Source organism: Gorilla gorilla, chromosome 5, assembly GCF_029281585.2.
Source record: "Gorilla gorilla gorilla isolate KB3781 chromosome 5, NHGRI_mGorGor1-v2.1_pri, whole genome shotgun sequence".
NCBI lineage: Eukaryota > Metazoa > Chordata > Mammalia > Primates > Hominidae > Gorilla > Gorilla gorilla.
In genome coordinates, this window is record NC_073229.2 from 162,842,847 (window position 1) to 162,848,963 (window position 6,117).

General features: G+C 40.5%; 1 pseudogene; it reads right to left on the reverse strand.

Moving 5' to 3' along the window:
- Positions 1 to 311: 311 nt before the first annotated feature.
- Positions 312 to 5,836, reverse strand: LOC129534375 (mitochondrial carrier homolog 1-like; annotated as a pseudogene).
- Positions 5,837 to 6,117: the final 281 nt, after the last annotated feature.

Consider the following 6,117-nt stretch of genomic DNA (forward strand, 5'->3'; position numbering starts at 1 on the left):
ACAAGCAGTTACCATAGAATCTTAGTACAAGTTCTCAAGAACCTACAATTTCCTCTTGTCATCTAATTACAGGAATACAATAGCCTTTCCAATGCATCTTTCTTACTCAAGCATCTTCCAACTCAGTAATTCCAGAAACATCTTAACATTCTCAACATACCACACAAATCCCTTGTTACATACCACATAAATCCCTTGTTATAGGTTTTCAATACGGAATTACAAGAAAATTAAATACACCAATATTTTTAACCCCTAACTCCAAAGAACCTATTGTAAGGATTAGAAATAATATATTGAAAAGACTCAGCATATACAGGTACTTGAATTAAAAATTCTTATCAACCAGCCACTTGGGAGGCTGAGGTGGGAGGATCATATGAGCCTGGGAGGCAGAGGTTGCATAAGCCCCTGCAGATTGCACCACCGCACTCCAGCCTGGGCGGCAGAGCAAGACACTGTCTCGACGAAAAAAAAAAATTCTTATCAATACTTCATGGAAATGTGGTAGAATAAATCAGTGACTATCCATGGAGGAAAAAGTAGGAATACACAACTCCCTCAATATAATCTGCCAATCTGGAATTGTTGAAGTTCTACCTAAATCAGCAACTCCTGAGGGTAAGGGGTGAGGGGTAAACTGATTAAAAAGCTAAATTCATTAATTCAAGAAAAAATTGAGTGTGTACTTACAAATGTGAGGGTCTGCCCTCCATTCTGGGTTTACAGTCACGAGCAAATGAAACGTGACTCTGCTCTCCTGCAGCTTACAACCTGGTAAGAAAACATTTCTCTACTTTTACACAATCACACAGTCCCAAGGAGGAAACACTGGTGTGTTCAAATAAGAACTGTTTGAGCCCATTAAGAATTTTAATTAAAATGGCACACACTACTACCTGAAATAAATGAATTATGAGACATGAGTACTTTAATGTGAATGTTGTTCTTCATGTGTCAAAATTGTGATTCCCAGTTTTACAAACATCTGTGATGGAGAGTAAAATCTTGGTCATCATTTGCATCCACTAGGACACAACATCCAACTCTCAGCTTCTCCTTTCTGTACTAATCTCCCAAAAACAGTGAATCACCAAAGGACCAGCATTGGTTACCAAAATGAATATATTTTGTTCTGTAGTTTCCTGTCCTGGGGGCGAAAATACAAAACAAAACAAAAAAATGGAGCAACGTACAGCACAAAATATTCAACTGGAGGCATCATGCCAAGAAAGCAACAGAAAGTTTTATACTTAAGCCAAGACTCCTGGGTTCCTTTCAAAATTTTAAATCGTGACAATTATCTTGATGTTTCTTGATGAATCAGATCTGTCTACAAAACAAAAGCTTGCTCGGGAGTTTTGTGTACTTTGAGGAATAATTATTTCCTAAGCTTATTCACTTTTTTAAGAAAGCAGCTTATAGACAGATTTAGAAGCCGGTGTGCTTGAGTGAAAACATCTGTAATCAGTCAACCTACAGAGGCATTTTGCTTGAAATGTCAATTGAAAACAATTTTGTGAGGAAAAAGAACTTAAAAAATTGATCCCATCAAAAAATATTTCTCACTTTTTTTTTTTTTTTTTTTTTTTTTTTTGAGATGGAGACTCGCTCTGTGCCCAGGCTGGAGTGCAGTGGCATAATCTCGCCTCACTGCAACCTCCACCTCAGGGTTCAAGTGATTCTCCTGCCTCCGCCTCCCGAGTAGCTGGGATTACAGGTGCATGCCATGCCTGGCTAATTTTAGTATTTTCACTAGAGACAGGGTTTCACCATGTTGGCAAGGCTGGTCTCAAACTCCTGACCTCAAGTGATCCACCTGCCTTGGCCTCCCAAAATGCTGGGATTACAAGGCGTCAGCCACTGCACCGGTGTCTAATTTTCTTACACACATTTCTCTTTCAACTTTGCAGATTAAATTGTTGCCAAATTTTTCAAAGTCACCACTACTTTTAATGAGTTATGATATGGAAGCTTGCATTTAATTATAACAGCGCTGCATGACATTCAAATCTCTTCAATTTCACTGTTTCCTTCCCTCTTGGTGTAACTATATTAGTAAATAGTACATAATACACTGATGAACCTATTTTTATAGCTGATTAGCAAAATATATATTTTACTTTTCCAGACCGTACACACACAAACAGTTGCTAAGCAGTTATTAAAATGCATCTATCAATAAACATCAATGTAGGAGTGTTTTCACTTATTTACTGCTGCATAACTAACCACTCTAAAACTTAATGGCTTAAAAAAATGAAAACAGCTATAGACAATCATAAATGAATGATCATGGCTATGTTTTAATAAAACTTTACAGACACTGAAAAAAAAAAAAACAACAATGGATTGTTTTCCTCAAGATTCTGCAATCTAGGCAAGGCTTAGCTGAACAGTTCTTCTGCTCACCTCTCCAGCCATCATATAAGGCTGCATTTAGCTGACCGAGACCAGGTAGGATACTTGGATGGCCAAGCCTCCCTCTCTCCCAGCATGTAGTCCTAGGGCCTCTCTCCATTCATGTGACCTCCCACTAAAATAACTGGACTTCTTAGATATAATTGCTGGGACTTCTCAAAACTTAGGCCTGGAACTTGCACAGTATCGATTCTGCTGATTTTATCAGTTAAAGTCTCAGACTTATGCCACACACAGAAGGAAGGGCCTACCCAATGGTGTAAATACTGAAAGCAGTCGTTTTCTTGGAGCCCTCACTGTAACAGATCATAAGAGCAATTTATATTCCATCTTCAGAACTTATACTGTATTCCTGAGGGCTAAGAGCACAGAAGAGGCAAGAATTTTTTTTTTTTAATTTTTGGGAAAATATTTGAAAGCAAGGCAATAGATGAGTAGTAGATTGGGGGTGAGGAATGAATATAGTCAACTATAAAATAGCATATCTGAACAGCATTAGTATAAAAATGTAGTCCTTCATATACCTTTTTAATGTAACTTGTTTACTGGTAAAATTAAGAAGGAGTTGTATATAGAGGCTTAGTTATTATGCAACACATAATCTTCAAGAAGCTGAACAAGGGAAATGATACACCAGGTTTATTACAGGAAAGTGTATACACTACACTTCATCCACCATTAGGGTGAGTGTCAGGCTAACCAGCAGAATCAGTGGAAAGACAAGAACAAGCAATCTTTTAACCTTTCATCCAGAACTTCTCACAGTCCACTAGCCTGGGAGGGTGTCGGCTCTATACACTTCATCTAGTCAGTCTCTCACTAGGAAAGGCAGAGAATACTCTTATTCCATATACCCTTTGTATTCAATAGCTTTACTTCCTCAAGTCAATGAAGCCATTCTGAAACTTGATACTCTATGGATCTTCCTTAAATTGGACCTATACATAATATATATCCTTATTTCCTTCTATAAAGCCACCCAAAAAAAAAACCAGGGAATTCTATTTCTTTTTTTTTTCTTTTTTCCACCATCAATACATTTATTTGCAGGAGATGGGGTCAAATCTTACTATGAACTGGATAGGACTAGAGACGCTGATCTGCCCAACCTCTGGGTATTCACAACTGCACAGGTAACCAGATCCTATATGTGAGGCATCGCCATTAAACAGATGAGCATTAGATGAGGAGGACACATTCTGAGTAGTCACATGATTTCCCATTCAGAGGAAGGCGCTGACCTCATAAAAAGAGTAGTGTTGAGAAAAACGCAGGCAGAGCCTAGCATTTGCCTACCAGCATAGGCCTAGACATGATGGTGGCCATGTGCCAGGGGATCACGCCCTATTTACAAAGAAGGAGAATGATGCTCCCAGCTGAGCTGCAGGATGGGCTCTGGGCTGACTGGAGGGGTAGATGGGGTGGGTTCTGACCCCATTATCCTTTCCCCGTCCAACCTGGGCCCCCACAAGCCATTCTCCGGCCCTCTGCACAAGACAGACTCAACAAATCCAGGAGGTACGGGGATTCTGCCAACTCCCCATTTCTCCCAACCTTTCCCAGGTCTGGCAGGTGACCCCATCCACTGGGTGCAGCCTCACCTCCACCCAACTCCACATCTGGATAGACACATGGCAAATACGGAAACTGAAGCCCGGCTGGGCTGGAGCACATCTGGTTGTTGTTGGGTTGGAGTCATCTTGCAGGTATCCCGAGATGGTCAGGCCTCACTCATGGTGGCCTGGTTAAGACTGTGTTTTTTAGATGATTCAGGTTACTCCAGGGTGAAAGATGATCCTGATGACACCCAGTGGAAAAGCAGGCTGGAGCCCTGGAAGAGCTGGCCAAGTACATACTCAGCTACTTCCAGCAGTGAATCCAGGATTTGAACACCGGGGAGTAATGGGGGAGCCCAGCCTGCAGCCCACAGTTGTTCACAGCCATGAGGTCGCCGACTAGCAGGAAGGGGTAGGTCAGCATGCTCACTGCAATCCCTGTCAAGCATTTGGTGTGGCTCCGGATGGCCAGGGCCTGGTGGAGGCTGTCATCCACCAGGTAGGCACTGATGAAGTAGGCCAGTAGGTTACAGCCTCACAAGAAAACCACATCACCCAGGAGGTGAGGGATTAATCCAACAAATCCCAGCAGCCCTTCCTCTTTGAAAAGCTTCCCAATGGAGCTCAGCACGCCACTGTCCTTGGCTTCCCATCCCACAAACTGGACCATCCAGCACATTGAGATGACATACACGGGGTGGGTCAACATGCGGGACACGCACTGCATCATTATCCCATAGGAGGTCTCCTTCACAACTTTCTTCAGGGAAGTCTTCATATCACCCTTGTTGGAAACCTGCTAGATCTCATCTAGAGGGAAAGCCTTCTTCATGCTACCCGGGTCACAGTGAAGAGGGCGTCGGACATCAGCCGGGGCCTCGGGCCTCGGGCCTCAGAACAGCCCTATCTTACCACCCACTTGCACAATGTATTTGGCGTAGGTGAAGAAGCTTGGCAGATAGAGGACCTTCCTCCCCAGCACGTGAGGCTTTGTGTTTGGGTCTTCCTTAATTAAAGCAAGTTCGATCTCATTGTAACAAAGTTCTTCTAAATTACCTCGTATTTTGATAACATGCCATAAAACTCATCTGTTAAGCTTTAATAGCTACACATGCCAACCAACTTAATGTAATATCTAATATTTTTCAAAGAAAAAAACGCATATGTATTACAACTGACCTTTATTGGTATTTCTTCAGTTTAACCTAAATGTTGACAAGCTTTTTCCATTTATTATTTAAATTTGGAGAGGTCAAATCTTAGGAAAAGCAAAAACGTTAAGGAACACAAAGAATTCTATTCAAAGAAACTCACAAAATAAATTTCGGAGCACAAACTGTGGTATGACAGTTTTCCTTTGTATTTCTAAACATCTACTAATAAGACTTTCTTTTTGTAATATGCAAGCTTCTTTCATCAAGCCAATTGGTTTAATTAGCATTTACGTCATTTTAAGTTATGACACACGTTAACAAAATAGAATAGTTGTAGAAACAACAAAACTTCAATGCTCACTCAGAAATCACCTAACCCTAACCTTGTCTCCTCTTTCCAGATGTAGCAGCCGCTTCTTTAGACGGAAGGTGAATGGAAAGGAACGTTTTCCAAGAGGAAGGGAATAAGGGTAATAACATGGATCCAGAGCATATATACTATCCATATACTCATGTGAAGGATCTCCTGTCTAACAACATTCCAGAAGCTACATGACAGAAACGTCAGTCATCACACTCACCACCAGCAAAGAGCTCAAGGCGCTTACATGAGCAAAGTTACATTGACAGGAGGTGCCCATTGGAAATCACAATAAGTATCAGATACCTTGCTACCACTGACCAAACACAAATGAGATCAACAGAAAATACCATCACAAAGATATGATTAGACTGAATATGTATAAAATTATTTCACACTTTTTTGGGGTTAAATAATTTTACCTAAATTTAAAGTAACACAATAAGTATACTCAATGTTAATACTGCTTCTATTTCTTATTAACAATATAGACAATGAAACTGTATCAGAACATTAGTATTCAATAATTTTATGTTCTGGTTGATAGTCCTTAAAGAACTTTCACTTCATCTTCTTTGCTAGATGAAATAATATTTACTATTTTGTGTTTACCTTTGCTAAAATG